Below are 15147 nucleotides of genomic sequence, written 5' to 3'. Positions count from 1 at the left end.
GAGAATATTTTATGGCTGGATTTCAAGTTGTTCCATTGACACTTGGAAATCATGGATGCTGGAAATGTTACGGTCAGAAGCACCACCCTCAAGTGTACTGTGATGATGAATGTCATCTGAGGACGGCCAATCCATTCTCCATTCACTAGTTTCAGATGTTACAGACTCTGGCAATCAGCAATGTGCCAAGATTCTTCACGATGCCAAGCCCATGCCATGTGAGATAGCAAATACACTTTCTCATACCCAGATTTTCAAATGCTTTCATTAATGCTAAATTGCAATAGCTAGTGACACCTGCTTGCACCTTTTGGATTTTGTCCTAGTGACAGCACACGGCAGTCTAGGGCTCTTCACGCTAGATCTGCCAAAGGTACAGCATCCTTTGTAGTATCCCCATTCTTGCTTCTCCATGGCCCCAGGATGGCTTGTCAAGCATTGCACTGATGCTTTAACAGATGAATAAGCCCCTGAGACTTCTGATGGTTTAGTGAGGTTGGTTTTCATCGGAAAACCAAGAAATGAAAAGAATCTTGGCTAACACAGATGTGGAGCTTAAATGTAAATCTTTTAAAATAGAAATATTCTTGTTGCAGTTATTAGTTCTATTTTGAGCCTGGTGGTGTTGGTTGTTCATTTAGCAGTTTAGCAAAGAGAAAACCAAATAGAACAAGATGCTAGTGCCTTTTATTCCTTACTATTTTTCTTTTTAAGTAAACATGAGAGTGAGATGCTATTTTTATTTTACATGGATGTTCCCCTCCTGACCTTCTGCTCCCTTCCCCACAAAAAACACAGAAAAACATTTAGGTCAGTTATTTCTTCAGTGTCATGGCCAAAGTCAAAATGTAAAAAAAAATCCCCTCTCTACTAGTTTCTTTGAAAACTAGATTCCAAAAACAATGTAGTTGGTGAAACTGTTTTTGGTCAGTACCAGCAGTGGATTAAAATGTATGTAATCTGCAGTATAGGGTGTTTTTTGTTGTTGTTGTTGTTTTGTTGTTTTGTTTTTTGTTTTTTTTGATTTGCCAAGTTTTGAAGCATCACAAATCGATAAACTAGCCAGTCATCCCATACACCTGGGCAGCATCTGCTTTCCTGGATGCAGCCCTAGACTCCATTTGGCAGAGGACAAGCGAAGTGTGAGATTGCTGTCAGCAATGGGTAATGTGTGAACGCTGCCAGTGTGTGTTGAGAAATCTGAGTATATTTCCTGGAGACACCCCAAACTTAAAAGTTTTTATGTTCCCCCTTATACCATTGACTTGAGTTCAAAGAAGTTGTCAATGTTTGATAACAGCAGTGTGGTCTTGTTGGGCATGGCTGTATTTTAATCACTTCATGGATATTAAGGGCTTTAGTTCCAGTTTATTCCTGCCTGTCTCTTTCTTCCAAAATTTCCCTTAATCTGGCTCTTGATAGGAAGAACTTGCCTCCAGGGGACAAGCAGAAGCAAAAGATAACAGGAAAGCCCGCACTATGCCAGGATGTCTTGAAACATGAAAGGTCAGAGCCTACATTTGTCTAAAAATAAATCTCTTTCCACAGGGTTAGTAAAACTGCTATCATTAAAAAAACAAAACCTTTGCTTTCATTTTCTTCCTTTCTTTCTCTCTGGAAAAATATGCCAATATATTCTAAACTGTGGCTGATTAACTGCTAACGGAGTTTGGTTCAAACCTCCCAAGCCCATTTTAAACACCTTTAGGGGGATAACTGATAAGGTGTCTAGTGCTGCAGTAAACACAATGCCACTGCAGGCCTTTTGAAGTATGAGTTTATATTAGTATCATTATCATTGTTATGTTTTTCTCCCTTTCTTCATTTTGCATAAATTGGAATTCCTTCAAAACTTCAGCAGCCTGTTATTAAAGTATCCGTATACAAAGAAAAAAAATTGCAAATGATTTTCTTCTGGAGGAAAACGCTGCTGAGGAGTCTTTGAAGCCAAGGCTTTTGTTGTGAATCTGAGAGCCATTGTTACCTAACAGAATCATACCGTAGGCAAAATTGCTGTGGAATGGCGTGCATAAAACACTGTGAGTGTCAGCCTAGCATGCCTCAGGAAGAAGGAGGACCATCGATGTCCATCAAAAAGGAAAATACATGGGTCTCAGCATTCACTGCTTTCCTACAGAACTGGAGTGGTAAAGCAAATTGCATGCTCTTTAACCCTTCTGTCTGCCCACTGTCAGGAGAACACTCGAACAAATCCCAAGCCTGTATTGTCCTCCTGCTGAAACGTCTATCTCATCCAACTGACAAGACCATTTTCAAGTACCACTCAAAAATAATATCATGTATTCTACTCTTCTGCATACTATATACACATATGTTTCAGTTTATATACACATATGTGTGTGCATATAATCTATTATCTATCATTCAAAAAATATCTCTAGGGAGATACTGACTAAAAGCAATTGGAGAAATAACTCCCTTTCACTGTCGAAGACTTCCTGTTGCTTTCATCTGGCAAGACTACCATATCCTTCTGTGACTGTGGGGTTTGGGGTATGTGGAGTGGGAAGGAGGCAGGGTGCTGGTGTGACATTCTTATGTGTGTTTGTGTTTAAATTAATATAGAAAGGAGGCTTGAAATATTTTTATGTCTTCAGAGGGATTGTACATATTGACTTCAGATAACAGCAAGGGTGAGAAAAGTTACAGTTACAATTGTCCAGGACTTCAGACTCCAATCTGGACATGTACGTCCTGGGTTTTGCAGTTTGTTTTGACATACTTAGCAGCACTGTATTAAAAAAAAAAAAAAAGCTATTGCGGCACTATTCACAATAGCAGAGACTTAGAACCAACCCAAACTTCCATCAGTGATAGAATGAATTAAGAAAATGTGGCACATATACATCATAGAATCCTATGCAGTCCTAAAGAAGGATGAGTTCATGTCCTTTGTAGGGACATGAATGAGGCTGGAAACCATCATTCTCAGCAAACTATCACAAGGACAGAAAACCAAACACCACATGTTCTCACTCATAGGTGGGAATTGAACAGTGAGATCACTTGGACACAGGAAGGGGAGCATCACACACTGGGGCCTCTCATGGGGTGGGGGGAGGGAGGAGGGATAGCATTAGGAGATATACCTAATGTAAATGACGAGTTAATGGGTGCAGCACACCAACATGGCACATGTATACATATGTAACAAACCTGCACGTTGTGCACATGTACCCTAGAACTTAAAGTATAATAATTAAAAAAATTAAAAAACAAAGCTTTTGTATAATGACAGGAGTCTTAAGTCAATGACAATGTCTACTTTGGGGGAATTTTTTTTAGGCTTAGATCTTTTCATCGTCTGTAAATCAGGAATGAGAATAGGGATATGATACTTCTTGTTCAATTTTGAGGTGTTACAAGGAAGAAAATTTTCTATTAAACATTGCATTCTTTTTTAATGTTTAATTTTTGTGGGTAGATAGTAGATGTATGTATTTATGGGGTACATGAGATGTTTTGTTATAGGCATTCAATGCATAATAATCACATCATGTGAAATGCCATCTCCATCCCCTCAAGCATTTATCCTTTGTGTTACAAGCAATAAAAATCACATTCTTTGGAAGGCAATAAATCCAAAGGAGTTAATTACTAATTTTTCATTTTCCTGAAATTGGTTCACTATAAATGCTATATATTAGGAAATTCAAATGCTAATAAAAAAGGTGTAGAAATTGTTTGGAAAAACACGGAGATGTTATAGAATAGTCTATGTGGAGATGACGTAGGAGCTTTCCTGCTCATCAAGTTTGTATCAGTCATTATGAGATAATATGAAATGAGAAAATGGAGAATTAACTAGGGATAAGTGAGATTCTTTTACTTTGCATATGACCAACCAATAAAAGAATAAGTACATATATATGCAATTTGATATTAAATTAATGAATGTACTGATTTTCTTAATTTCTTTAGCTCTAAAAAGGCATACTAAATGACTTGTGCTTTATAACTGTTTTCATTATTTTTTATTCAAGGTGAATAAATATCCTTCATGAAATTTTAAATGTTTAACACTGAAGAAATCTCCATCTATGTTCTCTTCCCATGAAGCATTTGATAATTCACTTGAAATGGAATCATTCAGCTGTATTTATACTTCTGCTTCATGATAACGAAGTTGACTAATTTTAAGGGATAACAACACTCAGAATCATTACTCAGTGAATTACTCTAGAGATTTTTGTTGTTGTTGTTGGTTGTTTCTTGAGACAAGGTCTTACTCTGTCACCCACGCTAGAGTGTAGTGGCATGATCTTGGCTCACTGTAGTCTTGACTACCTGGGCTCAAGTGATCCCCCCCACCTCAGCCTCCTGAGTAGCTGGGACCACAGGTGTGTGCCGCCACACTTGGCTATTTTTTGTGTGTTTTTGGTAGAGAGATGGGTTTCACCATGTTGCCAAGGCTGGTCTGGAACTCCTGAGCTCAAGCTGTCTGCCAGCCTCAGCTTCCCAAAGTGCTGGGATTATAGGCATAAGCCACCATGGCTGGCCCCCCAATTTTAACATCCCTGTCACCTGAGCTCTGATGTCTTAGCAGGTGGGTTCCTTGGTTACCAAGAATTTTTGGAGTTGTCTTGATCTTGTATGTAACTACTATATCTAGAAACCCCTCCTATTGAAATTGTCACTCCTATAGTCCCCACGTCTTCCCAGTTGCTCTCTTCATGTCTGAAGTGGTGTAAATGGGAGTCTGAGGTCAAATGCCTTTTGGCAATAGTGGTATTATCACTTTCCTTTCCATAAAAGAGATACACAAACATAGATGATAATATTGACTTATAAACAATAACGTTCAAATTGGTTCAGGGTTATTTCTAAAGAATGATGAGATTTTAATTTGACTCCCAAGTTAATTTTAACCACAATGAACAAAATGATCAGCAAATCAGTTACTGAAAAGTAATTTTTTCTTAAATATGAAAAAAATACTTTGGGATAATTAACTGATGTCAGTTTTGTCCCAGAGAGGTGAATTTTAATTCTATTTGATTCTATTAAATTCTATTTTAATATTTTATTTATCAGCCATCTATTGGACATTTGTTCTTTTTCAGAAATAGGCTAATCTGCTGATTTAACAAGCAAAGTAAAAACACTTTGAATCTCTGTTAGACTAGGTCCACAAGGGACTTGAAAAGCCTGTCAAGAACCATAAAGTTGTTTTTTTCTTCCCATGTTCATCAGACTTAAAATCTGTTCCTAGCCAGTTGTGTAATAGAGAACTCTTATGGTTACTACATTTTAGCCCTGCTATGAATTCTCTAGGTGCTATATATTTATTTTGATGATTTTAATGTGTTGCATTAATCTGTATAATGATAAGAAATAATGACCAAAAAGAAAAATCATAGATTTTAAAAATGGGAAGAAAGACTTCCCAAGTCTTTCCCAAGGAAAAGAAGGACTTCCCAAGTCTTTCTTCCCTAGAGACTGAATACAACCACTTACTTCCTGTTATTTGCTTTTCAGGAATGTGTCTGACTTTGTTAACTGACAAAGATGGCATTGATGGAAAGCCTTTCCAAAGATTAATTATTTTTCAACGAAAGAAATCACAATGATATTGTTACCCTTTATTTTCATTTTAAAATTATTTTCCTTGATTATCTGACTGTGTAATTTCAGGGATGTTTTTGATTTCTGATTTACCTTATCAGTTAAAATATTTTTCAAATCTGCATCTTATCTGGTTAATCTTATTTATTCTGAGGAGAATAGATTAAATTCACTTAACTGTCCACTGTATTACATTTTTGTTATAATTTATGTTACTCTAATAGAATCAGGACAGGAGGAAATTAAATTGCTAAAAAAAGAAAGAACAGAAGAGTCTATGGCTTCCAAAGTCTCCTTTGTGAAGTTTGAAATCATTTTATATTCTAAGAAAAAAGAGTAGCATTATAAAAATTTCTTTGTAGAAACAAATACCAAAATAACATTTATTTCTATTCATTTTAATAGCAGCATAGTGACAAATCACTGGATTCTCTGGCCAGGGATTTTGACTTCCCTCCAAATTTATAAAATTATTTCCATAATCATTCAAAAGTTTTAAGCAGAAGACTTATTCCAAAATTTTGATATCAATTGCAGTAGAGCAGGGATTAGACTGCTTTATTATCCAGTATTTATTCCCAGGGCAGAATTAAAATAGAGTTTATATTGATGATCAATACAATAAATCAATGTATGCAACTAATTTGGACCATTCAAGCGTAAAGACAATGCTCTATTTTATTCTACGATTATTTGAAAGATTTACCTGTTCTTTCCATTTCATTTTTCATAGCAATTCTATTTAGAAGGATATACATAGAAGGTGTATAGATTCAGGGGGATATGAAAAATTGTCATGAGGAAGGAATTACTGGAGAAATTGCATACTGTAATCTGTTGTGTCTACTGTGGAAAAGAGATCAACGGAAACCTAAGCTAATTTGCACTGCTCAAGAGCTGTATGAATAGGACTATGTGGTGCCATTGTTTGGGCGTGGCACATTTGAACATTAAAAATAATAGAGTTAGCTGGGTTTGTCAGCATCTACATGTTTACTAAATAGTTTGAGCTATATATCATGTTTAGTTGCTGTTAATTAATAAGCATTTATTAGATGCCTACTGTGTATGAAGCAGCAATGTAGGTGCTATGTGTGATGGTCTGTGTGGGGAGAGTAGAGAACATGTAAAACACATTGGGAAGTACTGAAGAAAAACCACCATATTTAGAGCTGACCAAATGTTTCACAAAGACATGAGAACAATTATTTAGTAACAAAGCAGCAGAGTCTAATGCACATACTAAAATGCAAATACAATGACATGAGATAGAAGAGACTGGATTCTGACTTTAAAAATAAAGTCGTAAATTTTCAGATGCTCACATAGCCTGAGTGTGGAAGACTGAATTCTGTGTTCAAACTATTTGGCTATTGTTAGCAGTGATGCATGAAGCAGAAAGAAAACAGCTTGATTTTCATAAGTTAGGCAAACTCTGGGGAGCTGGGTATGGCAGGGAGGCAATTGGCTCGCAAATAAACTGACCAAACTGGAAGCCAAAATTAAATAGAGTGTATAAGGACACCCCGGTGATCGCCTTAACAGTGTACTAGTTATGAACTAACTATTGTCTTTATTATTACCACTGCTAATGAAGAAACCATAGGAGAAGGCGAGCAATGCCTCTCTCTGATTACTGTGGGCTTCCGGTTTAACTAGCTAAGGCACTCAATGATCCTTTAAAAAATGAATTTACTCAAATGTCTTTCTGCTATTAGTGAGGATACCATTAGACATGGTTTAGCTTCTGAAAGTATGAAGACAGTTTGGCTAATGATGGCTGAAACTGCTGGATAAAATGACATTCTTAGACATTCATAGATTTTTTTTTTTTTTTACCATGTTTTGTGACTTGAAAATGATTTTAGTTTCTAATATTTCTTTTTAAAATGACTCAGGGAAGTTATTAAATGTCAATTCTCATGTAGAAATAGTTGTCCACTGACTTAGTAAATTCTTTCTGACTGTTTCTGGTGCTGGATGTGTGGAAAAAAATATTTCCCAATGGTGGCTTACAGCTTGCAATAGTGGAAGTTAATTAATATGCAAAATAGTGCCCCCATAAAAGAAAAATACACCATGATTAACTATATTAAAGATTTGACTTTTGGGGCAAATAAAAACTAATGGTTTGAATATCTGTAAAAATGATTCTAATGATTCTTTATCCAGCCCTCCTCAGATTCAAAGAAGATAAAACTACTTTTTTATTTGATTCAGTTTTTACATATCATTAATTCATTAATTTATTTGTTCATCCAATTCTCAATAATTATTTACATTTCCACCACATGCCAAACTAGTAGATTAAAATATATATGGCTAATAAATAAGAACAATAGTAATATTTCTTAATCTGGGAAATGGGTTTCAGGATACTGATTAAGGACATGACAGTGGGTACTTGATGTCCTGACCTGGCATCCCCATTTTGCCACTTAATGTTTGTCTGACTTTAGGCAAGTCCTTTTTTTTTTTTTTTTTTTCCTGAGACAGAGTCTTGCTCTGTCACTCAGGCTAGAATAGAGTGATATGATCACAGCTCACTGCAGTCCCATCCTCCTAGGCTCAAGTGATCCTCCCACCTTAGCCTCCTGAGTAGGTGGGACTGTAGGTGCATGTGACTGTGCCTGGTGAATTTTTTCTATTTTTTTTTTTTTTTTTTTTGTAGAAATGGGGGTCTCATTTTGTTGCCCAGGCTGGCCTTGAACTCCTAGGCTCAAGTGATCATCCTGCCTTGGCCTCCCAGGGTGCTGGGATTACAGGTGTGAGCCAATGTGCCCATGCTTAGGCAAGTTCTTTATGCTTCAGTTTTCTTATCTGTAAAATGGAAATATAATTAAAGCACCCAGCCCATTGGTTTATTTTGGACATTATATAAGATAACATCTAAAAAAGCATTTTGAACAATGTCTCATGGTAAGTGATCAATAAGTATTAACAATTACTTATTTTAATTATTTCATTCAGTTTTTATATACATGAATATACTTATTAAGAAGATAGAATGAAGCAGATAAGCAATATGAAAGACAGGGGATAATAACTGCTTCTTTATGAACTGTAATTTATGAAATGTACCTATAAGGCTTTATGCTGTCTTATAAATAATCATAGATACATGATACTCGTAATAGCTATACAAGTAGTAATAGGCCTGATTGAGTTATTTATTAATGCAATAAGGTTGCCAACATTTTATAGATGACAAAATGGAGTCACAAAGAGGTTAAATCACTTCCCCAATATCAAACAGCTAATAAACAATGGAGCCAGAATGCAAACCCAGGCAGCGTGACTCTTACTCATGTTGCTATGCTGCCTGACAGCAGGGCCACATAGCTTTTTTCCAATTTAAAGATCACTCAAAAAATCACATGTGAAGTCAGGTTTTGAGAGCAATTTACTCAAGGTAACCTAGTCCTGAAAGTAGATAACAGCTCCAATCTTCTATGCAAAGCAGCTGTCTCTTTGTATCTGGAATAGTTAATTAAAATAGGTCATTCTGATCTATAAAGCTGTAGAAGATCTGAATTCTGATTGCTTTAGAGATTAATTCTCTTGACTTCCTGTCATGATCATCAAAGTGCTTATGCTAATATTTCCTAGATTTGAACTTTGGGAAATCAAATGCATGTCCCCCCCCAACTCTTGTTTTCACATTGTAAACTTCAGGCAACCTTCTTGATAAAATGGAATTTAGGTCAAATCTCTCATATTTAAGCAGGTTCCTTGTACACGGAATAAGAAAGTAAATTAAGAAGGAAAGAGAAAGACCTCAATTTATCTTAATCTCATGTTGCATGGGCCTTTGTTATGTTAGATGAAAAATGCATACATATACATAACAAATGGAAATTGCCCCTTGACTAGAATCTCAATTCAGGGTGTTCCTGTAAGCCATGAAGGTAGTTAACAGCTGTTTTTTGTCTCCCCCCCAGAATAATGAAATCAATACGTATTTTCCCCTCTTTTTTCCTTTTCTTCTTTTGTTTCTTTCATCTTTTCTCTCAGTAAAAAATACTCAACGAGATTTCATACTTGTTTCAGATAAAATGAATATTTTTACTTGTTTAGTGGTTGCCCCGATTAGAATCAAATATAGTGAGCAGGAAAAAAGCCCTGGTTTTTTCTACTTAGATACTGTGCCTAGTTTTAACATTTTGATTTGACTGAATGAGGAACAATGTTATCTGCTGAAGAATAATATTAACACAAAACACAATAAGAACTTGTCACAAGACGCATGACAAACATAACATGTAGTCTAGCACTGTAATTAACATATTTGTTAAACGCCAATTCTGTGAGTAGACATCAACAAAGAAAAGACTTTTCCCAACACAGATAGTGCAGCTAAGTTTGCCTTCCTTTAAGAGAGTCTGACAGTTATACGAGTAAGCTCTGTAATTCTTCTGGGAACCAACTTCCATTCTTCTGCCACCCAGGCTTTCAAAATCAGAATGGAGGAGAAAAGCAGTAGCTTTTACTGCTCTACAATTGATTCTAAGGCGGAAGCTGTACATGGATGTATATACAGACTTGGGAATTTGCATACTGAATGCCTCCTCTCAGTTTTCATATGCCTACCTCTGTCCCTGTCATTTAATTTGCATTTATTCACCAACGAAGTTTGTTTCCTGGATGCCTCACTTGCGTGAATGGGTAGCAGAGTAATTAGAGCTAAGTTAAATGGTTTTATGAATGAAGGCACAATTTACAATGATGTGTGTGGGTATCATCTCCCCTTCACTTGTTTAATATTCAGACCTGTCACCTTGCATGCAATCTGTTGGAAAAGTCTCCAGAAGCCAGTTATACCTCCTACAAATCATACCAGATTGTACTTTTCTGGAGGGACTTTCTTGGAGTTGAGCTAAAAGGAGTCTTAATAAGAAGTCTAGGATACAAAAGCTTGATTCATTATTGTACATAAAGAACAAAGAGTTTGGGAACTGACAGGTAAAATGAAGGAAGATGGTTAAACGGGGAAAATTGCATTCTATATTTGGAGAACATTTAATTTTATTCCAAGTATTTGCTATAGGCTTCTCTCTTTAGAAAACCCATGGTTCAGCTCTTGAGCGTAGAAGAGAAAATTTAGGAAAAACATCTTTGTTGACCATGGAAACCATACTAAAGCTGGAGATTTTTCAAGTGACATCAGGTATGCATTTTTGAAAATGTTGCAGAACATATTCTTAATCTAGTTTTGAAAATGTTGCAGCATATATTCTTAATCTATTTTAAGTTGATCAACGAGGAAGTGATTGTGACTCCCCAGACATTTGCAAGTTTTTCTTAGGTTATCTCACTCTCCCATTCCATGAAGTCAGTGGTTCTCTACTGGGGTTGCGGAGAGGTGTTTAATGAGCTAGGACAATGGGCATTGCCTGCAGATATATTTTGCTGTCGCAACTGGGAGGACTGCTACTGGCATGAAGTATTTAGAGGCGAGGGATGCTGCTAAATATTCTACAATGTTTAGTACGGCCCTCACAACAAAGAATTATCTGGTCCAAATGTCAGTAGTGCCAAAGTTGAGAAATGCGGTGGTAAGCCCTCCAGGCCATTACTGTACTGTCTTGTAGAAGGTGATCTTGCCCCTTAGCTCTTTTTCCACAGAGAAGATAAAGGCTATCAACTATGACCTCCCTCAACTTCCCCCACGCATCCACAAACTTGTTTGCATGTAGTGTCCTGCCACTTAAAGCCCTTATCCTCATTCCTCTATCGCTGCAAAAGGAGTCCCTTCTGCTTTCCACAGTTAATTGATTCACTTGTGTTCTGGATTTCATTCTTTCCATTTCCTCACAGGCATTTTCTTCATCATCATCTCTCTGGCCTTCGCCTTTATGCAGAGCATTTTATTCTCCATCAGTTCCTTTCTCACAGCCTGTGAATAAACACTGATTAAGGCTCATAAATTATATATGAATCCTTCCTTTGATTTAGCTTTCTTTTTTCCTTCACACAGTTTTCTAAGAGTATTTTGGTTTTGATTTAAAACTTTTTTTTTTTTTTTTTTGAGACAGGGTCTCACTTTATCACCTTGGCTAGAATGCAGTGACATGATCATAGCTCACTGTAGCCTCAAGCTCCTGGGCTTCAAGGATCCTGCTGCCTCAGCCTCCCACAGGGTTGGGACTACAAGCATGAGCCACCGTGTCTGGCCACTAAGAGTATTTCATAGTTGCTATCTTTATTTCCTTAAACTGCATTCCATTAGCCCAGTGCATTTTTTTCAATGACTAGCCCTATTTTAACTGTTTATATCAGTTAGTTATTGCTGTGTAATAAATCACTTCATAGTTCAGTGATTTACTAAGCATTTATTATTATTTACACATCTATGGAACAGCTGTATGACTCTTCTAGTCTCAGCTATGCTTATTGATGTCTCAGTAGTCCTTCATGGGCCTGGTGGCAGGATTCCAAGAGGAAGAGTGAAAGTGGAGGCTTTTGAGTTTTCACCCTCATGTCTACCATAACACCACTATCTTTCATTGTTCTTCTGCCTCTGAGCATTCTTGATAGTCCTTAATTCTCTCTACCTTAACTGAGAAAGACTGTTGGCTCCAGAGTTTCTATCCTTAGCTTTCTTTTCATTCTACAAACACTCAATGGACAATCTTAGCTCATCTACATGTTTATCTGTCACCTATATTTAACACCCAAATGCAAATTTTCAGCATAGCACATTTTCATTCAAATGAAAAATGGAAGACTTTATCTTCAACTTACATCTCCATCTATGTGTTACATCTCCATCTATATTTGGGGCATCTTGACCCGAAGACTGGATTTATTATCATTAATTCAGTACCTCGGTCTCCTCAATATAGTTTTATAGCCAGTTATTTTTGACTCTGCTTTATTTCTTACCACCCCTACCCCTTTAACCACCATAGCTACTATCCACTGATTTAGTGGTTTAGGTTTATTGAATTCTATTGATCTAATTAATTTAATTGAACAAATATTTATCCAGTGCTTACTATGTGCCATCCCTCATGGAGCTTAGATTTTATACCACACACTATGCTCACTGCTGATCAGTGATATGGAAAGGTTTAAATTTGAAAAAGGGAAAGATAGGAAGTACCAATGGGTGTTGTAATTTTACTTAAAGTGGATAGAAAGGCCACTGAGAAGATGATCTATAATGAAAGTGCTGAAGGAGGTGAAAGAGTTCAGGTATCTGGGGAGAGCATTTCAGGCCAACAGAAGAGAAAGTGCTACATATATCCTTCAGTAATTTTTTGATAATTTTTGTAGGGTTAACTTTTCTGAATAATCATTTGGCTGGGCATACATCCCATATTCAGAAGACTGTCAATATCAATTCAGTGTTATCTTGTGGATGACGAATAGGTTGCCAGATTTAGCAAATATTTATATAGGACACAAAGTTAAATTTGAGTTTCAGAGATACAACAAATACAATACTTTCAAAATTATAAATATTTCCCATGCAGCATGCAATTTGGGAATACTTACACTACAACATGATCTGGTGTTTATCTGGAACTTATATATTGACTGAACATCCTATATTATATCTGGCATCCTTAAATCTAATGTAATGTGATTATTCCTTTCTGTTTCTCTAGAAGATTTTAAGAAACGTGTCTAGATGATTTTAAGAAATGTGTGTTTATTCTCGGGATTCTGAAATGTCACCACAATGTGTCTGCATGTGAATCTGTTTATTTGCATTCTCTTCAGAACTCACAAGGCCCCTTTAAACTGAATTCTTCCATTTGTCTTCATTTCTGGGACTTAAAAAAAATTCTTGCTCTGGCAGTGTCCTTGCTATAATTTTTTTCCCCAGTTCTTTTCCCTCCTTCCCTCCCTCCCTCCCTCCCTCCCTCCCTCCCTTCCTTCCTTCCTTCCTTCCCTCCCTTTCTTTTCTTTTCTTTTTTTTGTCTTTTCTTTTCTTTCGACAGAGTTTTGCTCTGTTTTGCAGCCCAGTTTAAAACTCCTATTAGATAGATGTTGAACTTTCTCGATATGCCTTCCATGACATGTAATCGTCCAGTCATACATTCCATCCCTGTGTCTGATTGCAAGGACATCTGGAAGAGTTTATTGCCTTAATACTTTTGTGCATTAATGCAGTCTTTTGCTGTGTGTATTCTGCTATTTGCCTTATTACAAGCTTGCTTTCTGAGACTGGGGTTTCCCTATTCTTCTTGGAGGTCATAGCCCTGTATTATTATGGCCTTAGCCGTGATCTTAGCATATGTACTCCTTTGTTAGCTTATTTGCAGCTGCTTAATATGTCACTGTACATACTGTATATACTGATTGCAGAGAGGAAAGGAATGATATGCCTTCAGACAAACTTTAACCCTATAACTATACCCATTGATTCTGGCCATAGAGGCCCTTGCTCTACCCTACTGTTATGGACTAAATTGTGTTCTCCAAATTCATATATTAAAGTTGTACACCTGGTACCTAAGAATGTGGCTGTATTTAGATATAGGACTGTAAAGAAATGATTAAGTTTAAATGAGGTCATAAGGGTGTGCCCCAGTTCCAAAATGACTAGTGTCCTTATAAGAAACAGAAGGCATACCAGGGGTGTGCACACAGAGAAAAAGCAATGCTATAGACTGAATGTGTGCTTTTCCCCAAAACCGATATGTTGGGCCCCTACCTACATTGTGATAGTATGAGAAGGTAGACCTCTGGGATATAATTAGATTAGGTAAGTTCATTTAAAAGGAGTCCTCATAAGTGGCGTTAGTGCCTTTATGAGTCATGAGAATGCTTGCTTTCCCTCTCCACTTTCTCCCATGTGAAGATTCAACAAGAAGCTGGCATTCTGCAACCCAGAAAAGGGTCCTCATCAGAACCTGATCCTGCCGGCATCCTGATTTGGGGCTTTCGGTCTCCAGGAACTGTAAAAACTATAAATATTTGTTGTTTTTAAGCCACCCAGTTTATGATATTTTGGCATACCAGACTGAATTGACTAAGACCATGAAGTCACAGCAAGAAAACAGCCATGTATAAACCAGAGAGAGGCCTCAGGAGAAACCATACCTGCTGACACCTTGATCTTGGACTCACAGCCTCTAGAACTGTTAGAAAATAAACTTCAGTTTTTTAAGCCACCTAGCCTGTCGTACCTGGCTTTTATTATGTCAGCCCTAGCAAACTAATACACCTACCTTGGAATAATAGTCTCTTGATGTTTTCCCTTCTATCTTTGTTCTTACATTTCTAGTCCACCATTGCCACTTATTTTCCCATTCTGCCATTCTTACTTGGTCGTAGGAATTTATTTTGTCAACGTAACTTTTGGATTTTTTTTTTTTTTTTTGGTCGTTTTAGGCCAGAAGGAGACATGCAGAACTATCAGCCAACTAACTATAGCAACTTCCAGAATTATATTTTAATAATGAGAGTCACATTAGACCCTGATAAAATCCCATAATGACATCCAATTGACAACAAAGAGGTCCACTCTCTTCTGCATTTATTCCTTCATGACTTCATCTCTTTCCTCTGACCCTCTTGGTCCCTCTTGCTAATCTTCCTTTCCCAAAG

The sequence above is a fragment of the Piliocolobus tephrosceles genome, chromosome 4 (assembly GCF_002776525.5).
Source record: "Piliocolobus tephrosceles isolate RC106 chromosome 4, ASM277652v3, whole genome shotgun sequence".
NCBI lineage: Eukaryota > Metazoa > Chordata > Mammalia > Primates > Cercopithecidae > Piliocolobus > Piliocolobus tephrosceles.
This window is presented reverse-complemented; position numbering follows the sequence as displayed.